This window comes from Schistocerca piceifrons, chromosome X (assembly GCF_021461385.2).
Source record: "Schistocerca piceifrons isolate TAMUIC-IGC-003096 chromosome X, iqSchPice1.1, whole genome shotgun sequence".
Taxonomy (NCBI): Eukaryota; Metazoa; Arthropoda; class Insecta; order Orthoptera; family Acrididae; genus Schistocerca; species Schistocerca piceifrons.
The window spans coordinates 17,783,575-17,805,248 of record NC_060149.1 but is presented as its reverse complement, the minus strand read 5'-3'; positions in this window follow the sequence as shown (position 1 = coordinate 17,805,248).

The following is a 21,674-nucleotide window of genomic DNA, read 5'->3' as shown; positions in this document are numbered from 1 at the left end:
TGTCTGGGTGGTCAGCGCCACTGAAACCGTGCGGAGGATCTGGGTTCGATTCCCGGTACTACCCGGGAGTGCTGTTTGGCGGGGTAACGGAAGGAGGTGCAATCAGCCTCATGATGCCTACTTGACCGAGAAGTCGCGGCTCCACGTCATGAAAAGTGACGACAGCGGTGCGCCGACCCCACGCCTCTTCATACCGCCGTTGGCAGAGGATAGCACGGTGGTCGGTAGGAACAGATAGGCCTGCTGAGGCCTGTGGGTGGCGTTTACGTTTACCACGAGTTCTGTGATCGTTGTATTCCAACTCACCATTCTGAAAACTACAAAAAATGACAGACGATTTCTTCTCTCGACTTCCTTCCTGATTACGATGCGGAAGAAGAAGACCTACCAATCACAACTGTGACAAATAACGAGACATGCTTTTAGTATGCTAACAAGAGAACTAAAAAACAGTCAATGGCATGGGATCATATTACCCTACCCAACAACCGAAACAAAGTATTTGAAACACTTGTGGACCACGAGAGTTGTGTCTACTGTTTTAAGTACAGCTAAATGATTATTTTGTATGGCAATTCTCGGCCACATTCTGCCCTAAATATGAAAAAAGTGTAGCTTCAGTTCAATAGAATGTTTTCGAATATTCTCTGTATAGCCCAGACTTGGCTCCAAGTGATGTCTACCTCTTCACACATATAAAAAGTGGCTTGGCTCTCAAAGGTTTGACCCCAGCATTTTGTGCAAAGGGAGTTAGTCAACTCGTTAACATCTTTTCTATTATATATACAAGGAAGAATGTATGTGTGTTTTCCGAGATCTTCTCCCAAACACCTCAATCGATTTCAGCCAGAGAAACAGCAGATCTGACAGGTATCGGCACTGTCAAGTTTATAACCTCCTAGCTCCAATAGCAGCAGAGATACATGCAAAAACATGTTTTTTCTAGCCCCTAGTACTGTGTCGTCCGAACAAGACACAACCAGGGCTAAAGTATCACAGGCGCAAAGATGCGAGCTGCTAGCCCGGAACCGCGCGACTGCTACGGTCGCAGGTTCGAATCCTGCCTTGGGCATGGATGTGTGTGATGTTCTTAGGTTAGTTAGGTTTAAGTGGTTCTAAGTTCTAGGGGACTGATGACCTCAGATGTTAAGTCGCATAGTGCTCAGAGTCATTTGAACCTTTTCTTTTTTTGAAGTTTTAGAAGTGAACACACAGCTGTTTTAAATTGAATTTGCTATGTAAAGGCCGGCCGCGGTGGTCTCGCGGTTCTAGGTGCGCGGTCCGGAACCGTGCGACTGCTACGGTTGCAGGTTCAAATCCTACCTTGGGCATGGATGTGTGTGACTTCCTTAGGTTAGTTAGGTTTAAGTAGTTCTAAGTTCTAGGGGACTGATGACCACAGCTGTTAAGTCCCATAGTGCTCAGAGCCATTTGAACCATTTTGCTATGTACTGTGAAGTTTACCTACGATTATTTGCACTTAGCCATTGAGGGCCTTTTTTGTGTTATATTACAAGAAGTGTGCAGACTTCATTATTCAACAATTCACAAAGATAAATAAACGTTTTCAACTCATTTGTTACTACTTTGTTGGAGTGTCTTAGAACCTTCGTTTTCCTATCCTGTTACCTAACTCTGGGACATAGCTGTGTAATAGTGGCAGGGAGAAATTGTCTTAGCGATGTACTGCACCAGAAGCCATTTCATGAACTCACAAATTCGGCCTACTGTAACAACAGTGGCAGCTCAGCCTCTCCAGCAGTAGCAACGAGGCTCTTACAAAACTGGCGACGAGGAGTTACAAAACCTAGTGTGTACACTGCCCAGTTCAATAGACATGTTATGTGGGAACAGAATCGGCCTGTCAAATCAAACCTTTTGCAGGGCATTCTACATGTCAGGGGTAAAAATGGTCTTATGGGCCCTGACATGCAGGCTACATTGCATGTTTTGTGATGGAGTTGTATTGGCCTGTTTTATCGAGCTGCTTTTCATGGTGGTCTGTATATCAATGGCAAATAAATGATTTGCAAACCTCTGATGTGCAGCCTGCTCTGTGTGACATGTGTGTTGTGGGTGTAGCATCGGCCTGCTTGATTGAACTGTATTGCAGGGGCTACATATGCCGATGAGTAGGGTTAGGAACAGGTTTAAATAGAGGAGTTGATGGACAAATTGAAGGGTAGGAGGAAATGGGAAGAGACAGGGGTGGAGACATGTGTGAAGCAAGCGGAAGAAGTAGATGGTTATTGGATAGCTGGAAAAGGAAGAGGGACAGGCTGTGATGGAAAGAGAGAGGAGGAGGAGGATATGGAACAAATGGACAGATACAGAATGGAGGAGATGAAGAGACAGAGTGGACAGGAGGAGTGAGACAGATGGAGATGGGAGGATGAGGTTGACAGACAGTGAGAGGAAGAGGTGGACACAGAAAGCGGCAGGAGGAGGTGTGTTCAATATATGTGTCGAGCACATATGTGGACGAAGGCGTGGGAAAAACGCTAGTATATTATACACAAGTAAATCTGAGAAGTGATTATCTAGAGAAGTAAATCAAAGATGCAGTTTTAAAATTTATCAGAGACAATGGTTTCAACTATTCCAGTATTTTATTTATAGCCTAAAAGAAGTTACTTGCCACATATCTCTCGAAAGCACACCGATCAAAAAAATAGTCATTCTCAGGAGGCAGCTCCCAAAAATCGTGTAAAAGCTCTCTAACCTTGATAATGGCATAGGAAGAGAGACCAAAAGTTTTTTCAGCTATGCTATATCCAGATGAAGCCATTCATTGATGATCAGAGCCTGTAGATCTAGCAAGTTATGGGGATGTTGACTGCTACGTTCCACCCGCTGTTCCCAATAGTTCCAGACATTTTAAGGGAATTAAGAGCGGGTGATTTAGAAGGCCACTCGAGGTGTGATAGTGAGCCCGATTGCTCGACAAAACAGGAACGTACGCGCACAACATGGGCCCTGGCTTCTTGGAAGACGGAAGTATCCAAAGCCCACTAATAATGAGGAAGTAGAATTCACGGTAATGTGAATGAGAAAGTCCAAGCCACGGTACGAAAAACACCTGCAAACAGAAGCCTACTCGGAAGATTGAAGAGCAGCTCTCGCCTACTTGCTTACAGACCAGCGCCCAGGGCTGACTTAGACAGGGAACATCGTTTAGTGAACTTTTAGGGTCGGCCGCGGTGGCGGGCGGTTCTAGGCGCTTCAGTCCGGAACCGCGCGACTGCTACGGTCGCAGGTTCGAATCTTGCCTCGGGCACGGATGTGTGTGATGTCCTTAGGTTAGTTAGGTTTAAGTAGTTCTAAGTTATAGGGAACTGATGACCTCAGCAGTTAAGTCCCACAGTGCTCAGAGCCATTTTTTGTGGTAAGGTCTTATGGAACCAAACTGCTGAGGTCATCGGTCCCTAAGCTTACACACTACTTAATATAACTTAAAGTAACGTACGCTATGGACAACACACACACCCATGCCCGAGGAAGGACTCGAACCTCCGACGGGGGGTCCGCACTGACGGTGAAGAGGCACCTCAGAACGCACGGCTACCCCGCGCGGCCATCATTAAGACAAATGCGCTTTTAGTTTCCTCGAGATCTGTTCACGAAATTTAAATTATAAACTTTTTTCTCCGGACGCCAAAATATTTTATTGACTCTCACGTATATTGGGAGAAATGACCATCGTAATAACATGAGAAAAATCAGAGTTCACTCGGAAAAATGTAGGTGCTCATTTTTTCTCACGTGCCGTACGTGAGTAGAACGGCCCAGAAAAAATATGCAAGTGGTTCTACTAACCCTCTGCCAAACACTTTGCCGAATAGACCTGCTAAATCACTCGCCACTTGGTTAAATTACTGACCTGGTGAGTACGAGACTTTATAATGTGCAGTGATACATTTTCATGGTATCTTGCGACAAGCCATTTTTTGATTATTATTCTGTTGAAGTTAATCGCCTGACCAGAGAACGGCTTAAGTATCTGGAATCAGGGCTGGTTGATGGACGTGCTGTCTAGACTGTTAGAGAGTTTTTTAACTGCAGGCCGAATAGCAGGATCGTATGTGTGCCGCGTCGTATCTAGGCGCCTTGCCACGGTTCGCGCCGCTCCCCTCGTCGGAGGTTCGAGTCCTCCCTCGTGCAGGGGTGTGTGTGTTGTCCTTAGTGGAAGTTAGTTTAAGTTAGCTTCAGTAGTGTGTAGGACTAGGGACCGATGACCTCAGCAGTTTGGTCCCATAGGACCTTACCACAAATTTACAAACGTGTGTGTATTTGCATATTTATTTGCAGCGCTGTATTTCACATTTACACTTTTAATGATTGTTTTACCATTTCTTATGGCATTTCTATCCCCACTATTGGATCCCTCTGGCAAACATTAGAGTTTTTTTTTTCATTCAGAGGTGTGGCCTTAGTGTCCATAATTTCTGCATGCTTACTGAACGTATTTCAAATCCGTCTTTGCAGCATCTAGATACGGTGTTTTAGTAGCTGCAATAACATATATGAAACACCTTAAGTAACTTTAGTTAAGTACTTCATGAATTCGATATTGTTATCTCTCTGTCTCTAAAATAAAGACGATAGCTGATGAGTGAGAAACCTACATATCTATACCAGAGGAAAGGTTTGAAAATTAATATTCAGTATAGAGAGTGAAGAATTACTAGAAAATTTGACTTATGTCAACAGAATTCAGCTGCGACATGTTATTAGAGGTCTGTAAAAAATATATTTATATTGCCAACATGTTTTTCAAATAGCATTAAACGCGGACTATACACGCGACTTCTCCAAGCGAATTGTACAGAAATCAAATTGATCAGATATTAAGATAAGGGAGGTAGGAATGTTGCGTACAGGCATCAAAAACGTTATCAGCTGGAGAACGAAACTCAGACTAGTAATTGGAAGTAGCCAAAATTCGGAGGAAGCTGAAGAATCTATAAACAGCACGCAGACCGCTAAGTTATGATGCTGGAAACATTTCAGAATATTACATTGTAGACACAGATTGGTTCAAATTTCTTGACGCCGTTTACAGTGATGTTAATGAGCTTTAGTTGAGTATTAAAACGACATTTAAAACGGCAGATGAGACGAGCATTCCTAAAATCAACAAGTATCGGGTGATCAAAAAGTCAGTATAAATTTGAAAACTTAATAAACCACGGAATAATGTAGATAGAGATATAAAAATTGACACACATGCTTGGAATGACATGGGGTTTTATTAGAACCACTCCATATTGCTAGACGCGTGAAAGATCTCTTGCGCGCGTCGTTTGGTGATGACTGTGTGCTCAGCCGCCACTTTCGTCATGCTTGGCCTCGCAGGTCCCCAGACCTCAGTCCGTGCGATTATTGGTTTTGGGGTTACCTGAAGTCGCAAGTCTATCGTGATCTACCGACATCTGCTGAAAGACAACATCCGACGCCAATGCCTCACCATAACTCCGGACATGCTTTACAGTGCTGTTCACAACATTATTCCTCGACTACAGCTATTGTTGAGGAATGATGGTGGACATATTGACCATTTCCTGTAAAGAACATCATCTTTGCTTTGTGTTACTTTGTTATGCTAATTATTGCTATTCTGGTCAGATGAAGCGCCATCTGTCGGACATTTTTTGAACTTTTGTAGTTTTTTGGTTCTAATAAAACCCCATGTCATTCCAAGCATCTGTGTCAATTTGTACCTCTCTATCTACATTATTCTGTGATTTATTGAGTTTTCAAATTTATACTGACTTTTTGATCACCCGGTACATCAGAACACAGTGGCTGTCAGAAGAATCTATGAAAGTGGCTGACGAAAGAAGCCGTAAGAGAGCAGAAGAGAATCTCAATGTAACCAGAAGACTGAATGGTTGAAACTTACTCCGTCCTCGAAGCTTCCATGGCGACGTGGCTGCGGTCTGAATCTACCCACTATTGACATTGTACGGCGCGCGAGACGAATTACGTGATGTACTGCACCGCGGTTTTAACTGGAAATGCCTATTAGCAGACCCGAATTACACGGCCTCGTCACATTAATGTGACAACCACCTGTGTTCGACGTCCACTCACAGACGGCGGGTGGCACCACTAGCAGAGGAGGGAATATAAAACGTTTCGGGGGCTGACACGGAAAACAGTGTAGTCGCTGTCGTACTGCTATTTATCTGACGTTCGAGAGAACGTGAACATTATCTTTCGGGTCAAGAGTGGAAGCGTTTCCGAAACAATTAAGTTCGTTAACTGTTCTCATGCCGCCGTGGTAAAAGTGTACCATTCGTGGTAAAATGGCGTTCTCCAAAATCGGTGCACGATGAGGACAGGGGTGAACGACGGCTGCGGATATGTGTACGTGCGAATAGACGTGCAACTGTTGAGCGACTTACCGCTCATACGAACGAAGGGGTACCAACAGTGTTTTCCTCAATGATCGTTCAGCGAACATTGCTGCGTATGAGTCTCCACAGCAGGCGCCTTGTTCGCGCACCCATGCTGATTGCTCTTCATTGGCGAAGAAGGCTGGAATTCGCTCTCCAATACCGCAACTTGAGGTCCACTGAGTGGGCTTTTCAGATAAATCTCGTTTTATGCTCCATCGGACTGAAAGTAAACACCCTGCAACAATGGTCGGAAGGGTCGAGACCGGAGGAGGAAGCGTCTCGGTCTGCAGTACGTTTTCATGGAATTCCCTGGGTGATCTCGTCATTCTGGTAGACCCAGTATTCACCTACCCTTGGGGACCAGATCCAGTCCTACATGCAGCTTGTTTTCCTCGGGACGATGACATCTACCAGCAAGACACTGCAACGTGTCACGTAGCATTGTAAATGCGTGTTTCGGAGAGGACCAGGATGAGTTTACTCTGCTCCTCTGGCCACCAAACTGCCCGGATTTAAATCCAGGCGAGGATCAATTGAACAATCTCAATCGGACTCTTGACGCCATGGATCTTCAACCGAGAAATCTGCAGTGGATTCGGCATGGCTCCACATCCCTGTAGGTACATTCGAGAAACTCACTGACTCACTTTCTGCACGACTCGCAGGGCTCCGCGCTACAAGACGTAATTATTCAGCCTTTGGACAGATGGTCACATGAATATGGCTGAACAGTGAAAACGTCTGCACTGCTAATTACCAAACCAATATAAATAAGAGTCGCCAGCTCTTCTTTGACCGGCGCTACATGATTAAACCTCACAACTCAAAAAGCCCTGCAGCTACCTAACTACTTTCAGGAAAGATCCCATGGTACAATCACCAGTCTGGAATACGTTCATCGCTAACAGTTCAGCATGCCACCTTAAAATGGCTAGCAGCAGTTGTTGGTAATGATCATGATGAAAAAAAACCAGAAACACAGTTCAAAGTCGGAGAGGAAAAGCTCATCAAAATATGACGCTCAAATTTGCATGGAAACAAACAAATTATTTGGTGTCAGTTGCCCCTAGTCAAGTCTGCCACGTTTGTCCAACACCATCTCCAGCTAGCTAATGGCTCCTCACTCTGTTCTTAGGTCTTTCACTGAAGATGTCCACGCTCATTAATCCGAAATAGTCATAGATAAAAACCCGGCAATTTTTAAGCAAAATTCCACACCAACGCCCAGGAACGCACTTCAGACTCTCTCAGTCTTTCGTACTGCACTAAGATGGTTGCGAAGGATCACATATTCCCGCCTTAAGACATACACTTCCACCCCACGAGAGCTGCCAGCCAATACCTCCTTTTCGCCATCTCCAAAGCGCTCCACGAAATTATTTAGCTCTAGCGAACCCGACAACTCTTCGTAATATCTAAATAATTATGATATCAGCTATACGGCCTAATCAACTTTTCTCCGATCTCTCTGTCCATCTCCCTCTCCCTGTCTATCTCCTCCTCCTCCGCCCTCCTCTTTGTATCCATCACCTCCTCCCACTCCCTCTGTCCGTCTCCTTCTTACGTCTATCTGTCTCACTTCTTTCTGCCTATCTCCTCCTTCTCCATGTCTATGTCCTTTCCTTCCCCTCCCTCTCTGTCCATCTCACCCTCCCCTCCCTGTCTATCTCCTCCTCCTCCGCCCTCCTCTTTGTATCCATCACCTCCTCCCACTCCGTCTCCTCCTTACGTCTATCTCTTTCACTTCTTTCTGCCTATCTCCTCCTTCCCCATGTCTATGTCCTTTCCTTCCCCTCCCTCTCCGTCCATCTCCTGTACCCTCTCTCTCTGATCTTGAGCCTTTTTTATTGTTATTGGGATAGAAATCTCGATTGGTAACTGAAGTCGCTTAAAATGAATGGTTACATCGTTTGGGATCATTGGTCTACGGGGCATGAGAGACGTTTAGAGCTGCTGGATCTGTGAAGATAGTAGCTTCAATGACGGAATTTCGCATAGTTTTAATCAGCAAATGGGTAGGATTACAAAGTGCCGGATGATTTAGATTCTGTAACAATATTAGAATCACAAGCTGATAAGAAATAAATGCAACACTCCTGATCAGTGTTATAATCGACTGCGAGCAAGAAAACAAAGCAGCACATAGTTATGTATATAATTTTTGTTCAAAGTTACACATAACGAGAAAGAATGTGTGTTGTTGGTTGAAAAGTGTCTCTCTCTCTCTCTCTCTCTCTCATATATATATATATATATATATATATATATATATATATATATATATGTGTGTGTGTGTGTGTGTGTGTGTATGCGTTCATCCGTTTATTATAGTAGCTTGAAAAATCTAAAGAAAATTGGCAATCAGCCAAGACCTTTACGACATAGCTGCTAGCAACATTTTTATATAAAGTCCGTTTGAACCTTTATTAGAGTATCGTGTGGAAATCTGAAGTACATTGGTCAAGAACCTTTTGAGATTTTAAGTTACAACGCTAAAGAAAGACTTGCCTTTATACGTATAATAGAATAGCTATAGGGCTTTCAGGCAATCAAGATCAGAATGTTGGGATTTTCATTGGCCATTTGCTGTACGTGCTTACAGCACTTCTGTAAGATGCTGCCCCCTGACAAGATATTGAGAAACTCTTCTGTAACGGAAGTTGGAAAACCACGCATCATGGATAAATTACGCTCCCTATAAGCCCGCCATGTAGATTCCCGTCACAACCTATTTAACAGGATTTGGAAGAAATCGGCCCGTCATCTGCAGGAAAAAGAAAAATCCCCTTCCCCTGCATCTGGATATTGACTCCGGCAGTTACAAGCGAACAGGACTAGCAAAGAGGGGTTGCCAGGAAAGATACGTTACGTGGTTCCAAACACATAGTAGAAAAGACAAGGAGGAATACATCAAAAACGTGTGAGATAAACATTGGGATACCTCCTAATATCGTGTTGGACCTCCTAGTGCAGCAGCTTGACGTGGCAGGGACTCGTAAGTCGTTGGAAGCAATACTCAGCCATGCTGCCTCTATAGCCGTTCATAATTGCGAAAGTGCTACCGGAGCAGGATTTTGCTCACGAACTAACCCCTCCATTATGACCTATAAATATTAGATGGGATTCATGTCGGGTGATTTGAGTGGCCAGACCATTCGCTCGAATTGTCCAGAATGTTCTTCAAACCAGCCTCGATCAATTGAGGCCCGGTGACATGGCACGTTGTCATCCGTAGCTGAAGTCGATGAATGGCTGAAAAGGTTCTCCGAGCAGCCGAACATAATCAGTTTCAGTCAATGACGAGTGCATTTGGACCGGAGGACCCAATCTATTCCATATATACAAAGCTCACAACATTATGGAGCCACCACTAGCTTGCACATTGCTTTGTTGAGAACGTTGGTCCGTGGCTTCTTGGGGTTTGCGCCACACTCGAACCCCACCATCAGCCACGGGTTTCCAGTCGTTTAGGGTGCAACCGAGCCTGGGAGAGGCGCTGCACGCAATGTCGTTCTGTTAGCAAAGACACTCGCATCGGTCGTCTGCTGCCGCACAGTCCTAACGCATACGTTTGCCGTGCGTCCCACATTGATTTCTGCGGTTATTTCGTGCAGTGTTGCTTGTCTGTTAGCACCGACAGCTGTACGTCGGACATGAAGTGACGGCTGGCACATGGTGGGAGGTAATGCCTGAAATGTGGTGTTCTTGGTAGTCTCTTGACACTGTGGATCTCGGAATACTGAATTCCATAACGATTTCTGAAATGTAATGACCCATGTGTCTAGCTCTTCCGCTTTCAAGGTCAGTTAATTGCTGCCGAGCAGCCAGAATCACGTCGGAAGTCTTTTCACGTGAATCACCTGGGTACAAATGACAGCTCCTTCAATACACTACCCCTTTGTACCCTATGTACGCGATACTACCGCCGTCAGTATATGTATATATCGCTATTCCGTGACTTTTGTCACCTCAGTGCACAATAAAACAACAAAAAATTGAGAATTAGAGACTTTTTTAAAGATGGCGGAGGATACTTCCGGTGCCACTATAATTTCCTCCTCTTTCCTGTTCCATTCATGAAAATAGCGTGGAAAAGAAATACTGACGGTTAAGCTCCATAGGACATCTAATTTCTCTAATTTTCTCGTTGTAATCATTTCGCGAGTCAAATGTATGGGGAAGCAATATGTTGCGCTACTGTTCTTGGAATGTAAACTCTGGGAAGTTGATCAGTAAACCTCTTCCTGATCCACAATGCTTCTCTTGTAGCTTCTGCAACTTAAGTCTTTTCAGTATGTCAGTAATGCTCTCCCGCCCAGTAAATGATATCGTAACGAAACGCGTCGCTTTTCGTTGGACTTCTCTATCTGTTCTTGTAACCTATCTTGCTAAGGTCCCAAAATGATGAACAGTACTCAAAAAACGAACGGAGGAGTGTTTTGTAAGGCATGCCTTTCGTGAGTGTATTATATTTCCTTAAGACTGTCGTAGGTGAATCTCTATCTGCATCTGCTTTTCCTCTATTATTTTTGTGTTGTTATTCCACTTTAGGTAGTTCCTGATGGCTACTCTTAGGTTACTCTCTCTCTCTAACTCTCTAATGATCTCTGTGTCGACGGAACAGTCATTTTCTTGTATGAGAGTATTGTGTTGCGGTAATGTGACTGAATAAATTCTTCTCTGGCTTCCGGTCGCATCAAGTGGTTATACACCGCCAGAAAGAAAAATTGAAGCATTCAGAAGAGGGAAAGAAATAAAACTTCTGGTCGACAGGATATGTGATGTTATTTCAGTGACTGCAAAGTCGAGTTAAATTTACAAAGACCTTGGCAGTATGAGAGCACTTATAATTATGACTTTGCACCCCCTGTGACCCGGATGTGCGCAGTCATTCGGGTAGGAAAGGTGTAATAACGCTGTTGCATCCTCTCCTGAGGCGAGCTGGTCCACGACTGTTGTCACTGGTCCTTCATGTGCTGGGCACTGACACTGGGACGGAGTTGTCGTCCGAGTTCGCCCCATACTTGTTCTATCGGCGACAGATATGGGGTTCTTGCTGGCCGTGGAATTACTGCAGCATCACACAAGCAGTTAATAGAGACACGCGGCATGTGTCGACGGACATTGTCCTGTTGAAAAATGGCACCGCAATAACGTCGCATGCGAAGTGACACACGAGGACGCAGGATGATTGTGACGTATCGTCGTGCCGTCAGAGTTCCCTCCATCAGTACCAACCGCAACCTGAAGTCGTACCCAGTTGTTCCGCACACCGTGACGCTACGAGTAACACGATGGTCATCGGGGGTAGTGCAGAACCGTGATTCATGCTGAAGACAATGCGACGCCATTCACCAGGAGTCCGTGCTTCGCTGTCACGGCTCCACGTCAGATGTAGCAGTTCGTCTTGGGGTGTTAACAGCAGGTGCGGGATGACCAGAATGTCGCAGGGAGTTCATTACTCGTTATCGGATGGCAGGCTCAGATGTGAAGGGTTTATACTGAGCTTGGTGCTTGGGGCGATCCTCGTGGTAGTCAGACGTGTTCGACCGAAACCTTGACGAGGAGTATTTCTGCCCTCACACTTCCATGCAGTCCAACATCGGGCCACTGTCAAACCCTAATGCTCCACAAATCTGGATGTTGCGCGATTCGACCAGCCGACCAAATAGAAAACCGCAATTAGGCCCCTTTCACACTCTGTCAAGTTCTGATAACGCTGTATCATATGAGTACGCGACCTCCTCCTGTCCTTCACAGTGATCACGGAACATCTGACGCTGTTCACGCCCCATATACATCTTCCAGTTCTGTTAGGAACTCTAATGTAGTCTCGTGGTCGTTCTAACTGTCACAGAGAGTTGGAACTCTAATCATTTACATACCCACTGATGGTGTGTGTTTGTACGAAGTACCGAAGGCGTGCTGAAAAGTAACGCCTCCGCATTTTTTAAACAAAAACTCTCGAGGATTTTTAAATAAACCAAACTTTATTAACGATCTAGGTCTTTGTTCTTCATGTCTACATATTTATTTCTCGATATACTCACACCGAGTGAGGTGGCGCAGTGGTTAGCACACTGGACTCGCATTCGGGAGGACGACGGTTCAATCCCGTCTCCGGCCATCCTGATTTAGGTTTTCCGTGATTTCCCTAAATCGTTTCAGGCAAATGCCGTGATGGTTCCTTTGAAAGAGCACGGCCGATTTCCTTCCCACTCCTTCCCTAACCCGAGCTTGCGCTCCGTCTCTAATGACCTCGTTGTCGACGGGACGTTAAACACTAACCATCACCATCACCGATTATACACACCATGGTGACGAACACATTTCTCTCAGCGACCAGTTTGTCGATACCGTCATTGTAGATTGTTTGACATTGTTGCGGACTCACAAGCTCACCTCGCGCTTGCTCTGTTCCATCACTATCAAAGTGCAGTCCTGAAAGGTGTTCTTTAAGTTCTGGAAACAGATGACACTCGGATGGGACCAAATCTGGATTACATGGAGGATGATTGATGACAGTGCCGGATTATTGCATATGTCGCACTGCTTGTGTGTGGTCGGACATTGTCATGCTGGACGAGACGGTGCTCCACGTGCGCCTCCAGTTTTCTGAGTTGTTTCTAACGCACCGACATAGTTCATTTACACGCCGCCATGTTATACGCTACAATTTGGAGCCCTCTAGATGCAGAGGGTTGCAACTTGCGTCAGCAAAGCGAGAACGTTGACTGAGTAATGTGCATGATATGTAACGCGTCATCCGATATTGAGAACAGAATGAAAAATTTGGAGACATTACTTTGCAGTGGCTTCTCGTACATTGACGTCCAAGCACGTCTACGAGGACTTCACTTTATTTGTCAGGTGGTGTAGTGTATTTCCAGTATCTTTCGACCGAATGCTCCTGCTGGAATCTGATAATTCTGTCTGTTTTGCGGAAACGGTTGGGGAGAGGTGCCGTATACAATGGAAATCTCTTTCTGCAACTCATCTCCCGTCGGCTTAAATGTGGCTTATATCAGTTTTCTCGTGTGCTTCACTAAAAATATGCTGGAAAAATAGCTCGATAAATCTTCCCACTAATGCAGAAGGCTATAGAGTATGTGAATGTCGGGTGTCACTGTTGCGGTGGTCTGATGCAAGCTAGCATCTCCTGTGCAGTGCATAACTACTGCCCCTTACATCCATTTGGCTTGGTCACTGTGTTCAAGTTGTGGTCTCCCTCTACAATCTACAACTCCCCAAAAATTTCTTCCATCCAGTGGCGCCTTCGTAGCGTTACCGCCTACCACGCAGGGGACCCGGCATCGATTCCCGGCAGGGGGCTGGGTGTTGTGTCTCTTTCATCGTCATCGACTCGCAAGTCGCCGAAGTGGCGTCAACTAAAAAGTTCTTGCAACACGGCGGCCCCCTCCCCCGAATGGGGCCTCCCGGCCAACAATGCAATACGATCATATCCATTTTTATTTTCTTCTATCCAGTACCAAATTAAGTTTTTCTGTATGCTTCAGGTTGTGTCTTGTCAATCTATCCCTTATTTTAGTCACCTTGCTCAGTCTGGAACCGCGTGACCGCTACGGTCGCAGGTTCGAATCCTGCCTGGGGCATGGATGTGTGTGATGTCCTTAGGTTAGTTAGGTTTAAGTAGTTCTAAGTTCTAGGGGGCTGATGACCTCAGATGTTAAGTCCCATAGTGCTCAGAGCCATTTAGTCACCTTGCACAATAAAGCACTGCCCATCTAATCTTCAACATTGTTCTGTATCACCACATTTCAAAAGCTTCTATTCTCTTCCTAGCTGTGCTGCTTAACGCTCACGATTCCCTTCCATATCAGGCTACTTCCTAACATTTAAATTTATGTTCGATGTTAACAGACACCTCTTCCTCGGGAAACATTTTTCTGATGGTGTGTCTACATTTTACGTACCCTTTGATTCTGTTTCTGTTATTTTGCTACCCAAATAGGAAACCTCGTCAACTGTTTTCACCATCTCATTACCTAATTTACACAGTCCAGTCACGTTAATGTGATCAGAACCTATGCTTGACGTCAACGTACAATAACCATTGCCAGACGGTAGATGGTGCACTAACAGTAGGTGGCACACGAAGTGTGTCGGAGGGACGCGAACAACACTGTAGTCTTTGTAATGAGGAAACAAAGCGATTTATCTGACGTCCAAAAGGGAGTCATCATTGACTTTCGGGCCAAGGGTGGACACATTTCCGAAACGGCTAAGTTCGAAAACTGTTCACTTTCCGCCGTGGTTAAAGTACACTGTGCAGACAAAATGGCGCTATCCGAAACCCGTGCCGGGCAACTGTGGTGCTTCGAGTGCATAGACGACTGTGGAGGTGTGTAAGGGCAAACATACGTGCAGCTGTCGAGTAACTGACCGCCCAGATGAACCAACAACAAACGTTCGGGATGGGCCTGCGCAACGGCCGCCTGCCTCAAGCATCCTTGCTGACTGCCGTTGGGCGGCGACGAAGGTTGTAATTTGCGCAACAGTACCGCGACTGGACGTCCACTGAGTGCAACAGATATCCTTTTCAGAAGAATCACGTTTTATGCTCCATCGGACAGACGGACGTTGGCGTGTATGGCGTGAAACATCTGAGAGCAAACACCCTGCAACAATAGTCAGAGGCGTCCAGGCCGGAAGAAGGAGCGTTATCGTGTTGTAATCTCTCTTTATATTCGATGAATTATTCTGATACAATTCAACCCTTGAATGAAGTTTACTAATTTTCTATCTTCATACTCGCAGAATCCATGCGCAAAGTAGTTTCATTCAATAGCTATGGCATGAGCGCATAATTATTCTTTGTAGTACTCTCTCTGGTGGTTGTTAGAAAAAAGCTTCCGAGATTGCCTTCGTGCCGATTAGCCTGAGCATTGTTTGAAGAACTGTAATCTGAATATTGAGATTTATGACAAAAGATAACTGATACGAAATTGTACGATTAAAAGGGAAATATATACATATTGCTCCTTCATACAAAAGGTGTGTGACAATTTACATTATTGGACGTTTGAGAATTAATGATATTCATCGATATATTGCGTAGTTGTTAGTCAGAAGGGAACCTCCGAAAGACTGGATACGAACCTGCATTTAATAATCCAAGAGCTCCATTACTTCTTCGGAAGGTTAAACTTCATCAAAGCCAAATATCCGCTTGATCTGAGGTTTCCCGACTGATTATACAACGCTCCCAAAAATACGAGGCATTTTATTTGTACAGATTAGCAGACTGCCGCAAAGCACGAGCCTGCAGAGAAGAAGAATCATCGCCTGAGTTCACTCTAACAAGTAAAATTTCTGAATCATTTGGAGTGACTGAGTTATCACTGTGTTTCCTATTATGAATGATTGATTGCTCGAACGACTTGAGAACTACATAACTACATAATTACATAGATAGGAGGAAAAATTACAGTGTGGTGAATATTTTCGTGGCATTTCCTGAGTCATTCTGCAAGGCACAAAGGTATGTGTCTGTCCTAGGGGACCATGTCCACCCCTACATGCAGTTTTCTTTTTCTCGGCATGATGGCTTCCACCAGCAGGTTCAAATGGTTGAAATGGCTCTGAGCACTATGGGATTTAACTTCTGACGTCATCAATCTTAGAACTACGTAAACGTAACTAACGTAAGAACATCACACACATCCATGCCCGAGGCAGGATTCGAGCCTGCGACCGTAGCGGTCGCGTGGTTCCAGACTGTAGCGCCTAGAACCGCTCGGCCCCCCGGCCGGCCCACCAGCAGGACAATGCTACGTGCTTCGTTCGAAGAGTACCACGATGAGTTTAGTCCTCTGACCACCAGACTCCCAGGATTTAAACCCAATCGAGAATCTTTGGGAGCACCTCGATGTGCCTGTTCGCGCCACGGATCCTCAACCGAGGAACCCAGCGCAACAGGCGCAGGAACTGGAGTGTGGATGGCTCCACATTCCAGAACTTGACTGGCTCTGAGCACTATGGTACTTAACATCTTAGGTCATCAGTCCCCCAGAACTTACAACTACTTAACCCTAACTAACCTAAGGACATCACACACATCCATGCCCGAGGCAGGATTCGAACCTGCGACCGTAGCAGTTCCGCGGCCTAGAACCGCGGCCTAGAACCGCACGGCCACCGCTGCCGGCTGAACTTGACTGGTCCTCCTTATTTTCGCATTAGGAGAGACCTATCGATGTTAACCAGGATTTACCTTGTTGCTCTGACACTCGTAGACATCTTTAATGGAGTGTCAGATACATTACTGCAGAGGTGTTAGTGTGACAGATTTCAGCAGACAACTGTAGCAGTAGAGCTCAATCGAACTTCCGCGTAATTTTACAGTACCTCGAAATCAGTTTTATGCTTCAACTGAATGGTACACCGTAGTACGTCGATGCAGAGATGGCTTCGATTGGGGCGCGCGACAGCGTCTGCAAGTGGGAGCGTGTATGTGCCGTATCTGCTGTCCGCGGCAGTACACGTAATCCATTATACAGCAGCAGCCACTGGCAGCGTGCTCGTCCCCTCCTAGGAAACAAAGCTGGCTGCGGAAATTGGTCGACGCGCTGCACATTTGTCCGAAGAACACAAAAGGCGCGGGAGGGGCTCCCGGAGCGCCGTTCGATTCGCAGCCATCGGCTGGGCGAGTTATTGATAATCTCCAGCGGGCCGGCTTGGCTTCCTCGCGCCGTCGCCCCGTTCGGTAAACATATTGACTCTCCGAGTAAACCAAAGGAGGACGAGTGTAGAAAGCGAGATTCTCTGCGCCGCCGGAAGAACGTTGAGGCAGTATTCGCCACTACAGCTACATCCGTATGCTGCAAACCATTCTAAAGTAAAGATGGCAATAAGTACTGTATCAGATCTTACGTTTTATTCCTGTTCCGTTCGTATACTGAGCTTGTGAAAAATGACTTCTTCGATGCCTCTTTGTAGGCTGTATTCAATCAAATCTTATCCTGGCAAACCTACGGCGACGATGCGTAGGGGAAGGGGGAGGGTAGCATTTTCCTGTTTCTCAGATTCCTCAAGTACTACTGGTTCTTGAAATATAGTAAGAAGACGTTCACAGTGTAGTTGGTGCCTTTCTTCAAGAATCTACGTATTCAAGTTTCTTAGCTTTTCTGTGACTCAGTGACACGAGTCAAACAAACTTGTGACCATTATTGCAGCCCTTCTTTGTATACGTTCAACATCCCCTGTTAGTTCCGTTAAGTATGGATACCACACACTTTAATAACATTCTGTGATCGGCCGCGCGAGTTTTTTAAGCATTGTTTTATATTTTTCACTAGCGAACCGAATTCTGCCACCTGCTTTATTTGCTACTGAGCCTATGTGATCGTGTCATTATTGTTACACCTGGGCATTTGTATGAATTGTCTGATTCAAATTGTGACTCATTGATATTGCAGTCTCAGAATACTATGTTTTTTCGTTTTAGGAAGTTCACATTTTTATTATAGAAATTAATAATTTTACACACATTTATAGAGGGATCGTAATGCCTTCGTTATAAAAAAAAAAGTCTCAGTCACGTTTGATGTTATCGTTGTAAGTGCTTTCGGCCAGAAGATTATCATCAGACAACAGTTAAGATAGCCGTGACGTCGGCTCCGAAGGAATACCGACTGGTATGTCAAGTGATGAACAGAGTTCTCATATGCTGACAGAAATCGTATATTTTCCACTAAATATAATTACTCTCCTCAATCTTTTGACTAACCGGAAAGAAAATTTTTGAAGCTAATTTGTGTGGAAGTGATTTTGTGTAACATCTTCCTGTGCTTACCATGAGAGGCAGTTGAGGAGCACTAGAGTATGATTCGAGCGAAACAAATTGTAGCTCACATACCTTCAGAATTAGACACACAGAAAATGTTGCTGTTGGACGAGTGCACATGTTTGGACGGCAGTATATCAGTTGCTAGTATCTTCATGAATAATTTGCTTCTGAAGTTGGCTTGCTCAGTCGATCTTCAAAATGTTCAAATGTATGTGAAATCTTATGGGGCTTAACTGCTAAGGTCATCAGTCCATAAGCTTACACACTACTTAACCTAAATTGTCCTAAGGACAAACACACACACTCATGCCCGAGGGAGGACTCGAACCTCCACCGGGACCAGCCACACAGTCCATGACTGTAGCGCCCTAGACCACTCGGCTAATCCCGCGCGGCCCAGTCGATCTTCAACGTCTACTCTAATTCAGTTGCTCGATTTACTCCATGGTCGATTGGCTTCGATAGCTCTATGGGCACTTGGGGGTAGTGTTACACAGTATAACCCTTCAATCGGTAGCATAATATAAATATGAACGTCATAAAAAAAGATAACTCACTGGAATATTGGCAAATACAGCTGAACACCCAAGGGGTCCATCTGAAAAGATATCGATTTAAAATGATCCTGTGTTTCAAATTGTGGGTTATATTCTACTAGTGCAGCCCAACAAATGCCCTCTTTAACCCTCATTATGTCACACTGTTGTATACAATATCTGAGTGGCAATCCAATAAAACTCAGCATGTAATTTAATAAACTTGACAAACATGTGTCTTAAGCACTCTGAACAAGCATGCTGTATCGCTTTCAGAGTAATTCTAGGGAAGCATTCGTCCTGCTCAAGTTTCTTAAAGCTCGGCATATTTTCAGTCATGTAGGCATGTTCAAGCATTTAATTGTGCTTATGCTTGAGCGTGTCTGCCAAAAATGTGCAGGCTTGTGTAAGCAAATGTTCGCTCCGACACAATCTTCATAGTTGAAATATGTCGTGCGATATGAAACAAATCAATAGCAAATTGCTGAAACATTCGAGAATACGAAAATAAGCCTTACTTTAGGCGCCTTACGTCTAATCACCTAGAACTAGCTACACGAAGAAAAAGGAAAAATGACAGTATTTATTGATCTGAAGTAGGAAATACTGAGGTGGGCCTCCATATTGCAACGCTCGCATATTACAGAAATTCATAGAAGCATAACTGAGGTCTTCATGGCCCCTTCTGCTTGTGAGCAGTCGCAAAATTGTACTGTCAGCCATTCGTGTGGAGTTACTGCTTTCTTCGTGATTCCTGTTTTATGAGCATTAGGTGGTAGTCCAAGGCCGAACATTACATAACCTAATGCTGGAGGTATCCTCAGAGGCTGTAAAGACTCAGATAATACTTAGTTTCAGACTGAAACAAGCTGTCGCGATTCTTTTGTCTAAAGGGTTTGTAGTGACTGAGTGTAACTGGTAACTGTCCCTATTTCCTGTTCCCGAGTGCTGCACAGATAACATAGTTCTGGCTCGCGTGAATGTCCATCAAATAACGGGGTTCAAAAAAGGCTCTAAGCACTATGGGACTTACCATCTGAGGTCATCAGTCCCCTAGACTTAGAACTACTTAAACCTGACTAACCTAGGAACATCACACACACCCATGCCCGAGGCAGGATTCGAAACCGCGACCGTAGCAGCCGCGTGGTTCCGGACTGAAGCGCCTAGAACCACTCGACCATAGCGGCCGGCAATAAGGGCGTAACACACAAAACCCTCAATAATGCGCAACGGATAAATATTTATCGTAGCCCTAATGTGCATCTTACTGCCTACATACACGTAATTCCTACAATTGTAAAAATCTACGTTTCAAAGAGTATAGAGCTCAGTCTACGCATAATTAACACTTGCTATAACACATCACACGCTTGAAATTAAAATTTAACTCGCAATAAATTCAAACCTTGTTCATCGCACAGTCCCACACACACTTGAAAAACTATAACAGTAGCATTCTCAACAAACAGTCTGGGCTATGTTCTGGAAAACAAATACACACGCAATACGCCCCGTAACAGCTAATTATCGTTTCGTCAACTGAGTTCCAATTAATATCAGTTTCAATCATATATTGTGCCCTGGTGCAACCACACGCATAACGTCAGTCAGACGTGTATATAAAACAGAGGCTGACGCTTTACAATATAATTCGTGTCCTGCATTTACTCAGCACCAGCTACTGAGCTCTATGCTGGCCGTTCTATTCACGAGTCACCATCACCGCTCACGCTGCTTACGACCAGGTACTCCGACCCGTGGCGGTTTTAAATACTGCTTGGTGACTCGTTGCTTACATGAAACAATTTGTCTAAACCATTAATACAATCAGTATCTCCCACCTGAGGCTCTCATTCCATCACTCAAGGAACAATTTTACGGCACAATCCTAGAGTTATTACTTGATAGGGAGAAATAAAAAGGGCGAACGAACGGTCAGTATAGTCAGACGGTTACGAAGTTCAGCAAGCCGAAGTGTTTACACGAAGCAACACAATTGTCGGGTTGTGACGTCATCAGTACGCTTCCTGTGATAGCGGCGTCGCATCGACATGTGTCATGGATCTTGTAGTGCGGAAGAGTTGGCGCTTTATTTGTCGCTAAGGCCCTCAACTTTTCTAATTTCCATCCTTCTTCTTTTCTGTTAAAGTTGTTCTTTGGATTTTGAATATTTATGGCCTCTCTGGGCATCCTAGCATAATAATAACTGGACTTTGATAAATACGTAGGATTGGAGAATCGAATTTGTTGGTTCCCTGGTACCAGTATTTAATTTTGTGCTGCTTTTTAATCAGTGGTATTACGGATGATAGGAGAATCACATATTACCCTGAAATAATTTTAGCGGTCATGCGATTATAAGTTTGTGCAGGCTTCCTTGGACTGTTGGGTAAAGGGTTCGGTTTTGGCTGAGGGTAGGATGGGGGCACGCAGTTTATTATTGACCCCAAATATAACTTGCCGTGACTCTCTCTTATAATGTGCCACAAATGCCTACGATTTTAATAATTATAGTAAGAATAACAATAAAATGGATAAAACGATTTAATATGACAACAACAACTTGTTTATGTAGGTGTTTAGTTCATCGCTTTCGCATGACAGCTAAGAAATACCAATTCAGAGAAATACAAAATTTCAGTAGCGTACGTCCAAATATTTCAGACGTCATGCAATTAATTTTAGAGCTATGATGGCAGCACACTCTCTCAACTTTGATATCAGCATATAAAATCGAAATGTACACTCACCAATACCACGTTTCGCAAAACATTACGATAGAGGATACAGGTTTCCAATCGATGACTGCGCGAGCGTTCGGTGAGGCGCATTACATTTCCTTCACAGTTTTCGCCCATTTTCAGGAAGTCATTTTTTCTGTTGTTTAATTTTTTTCGTGGAGAATCCTTTCGTTTCTGTCTTGCC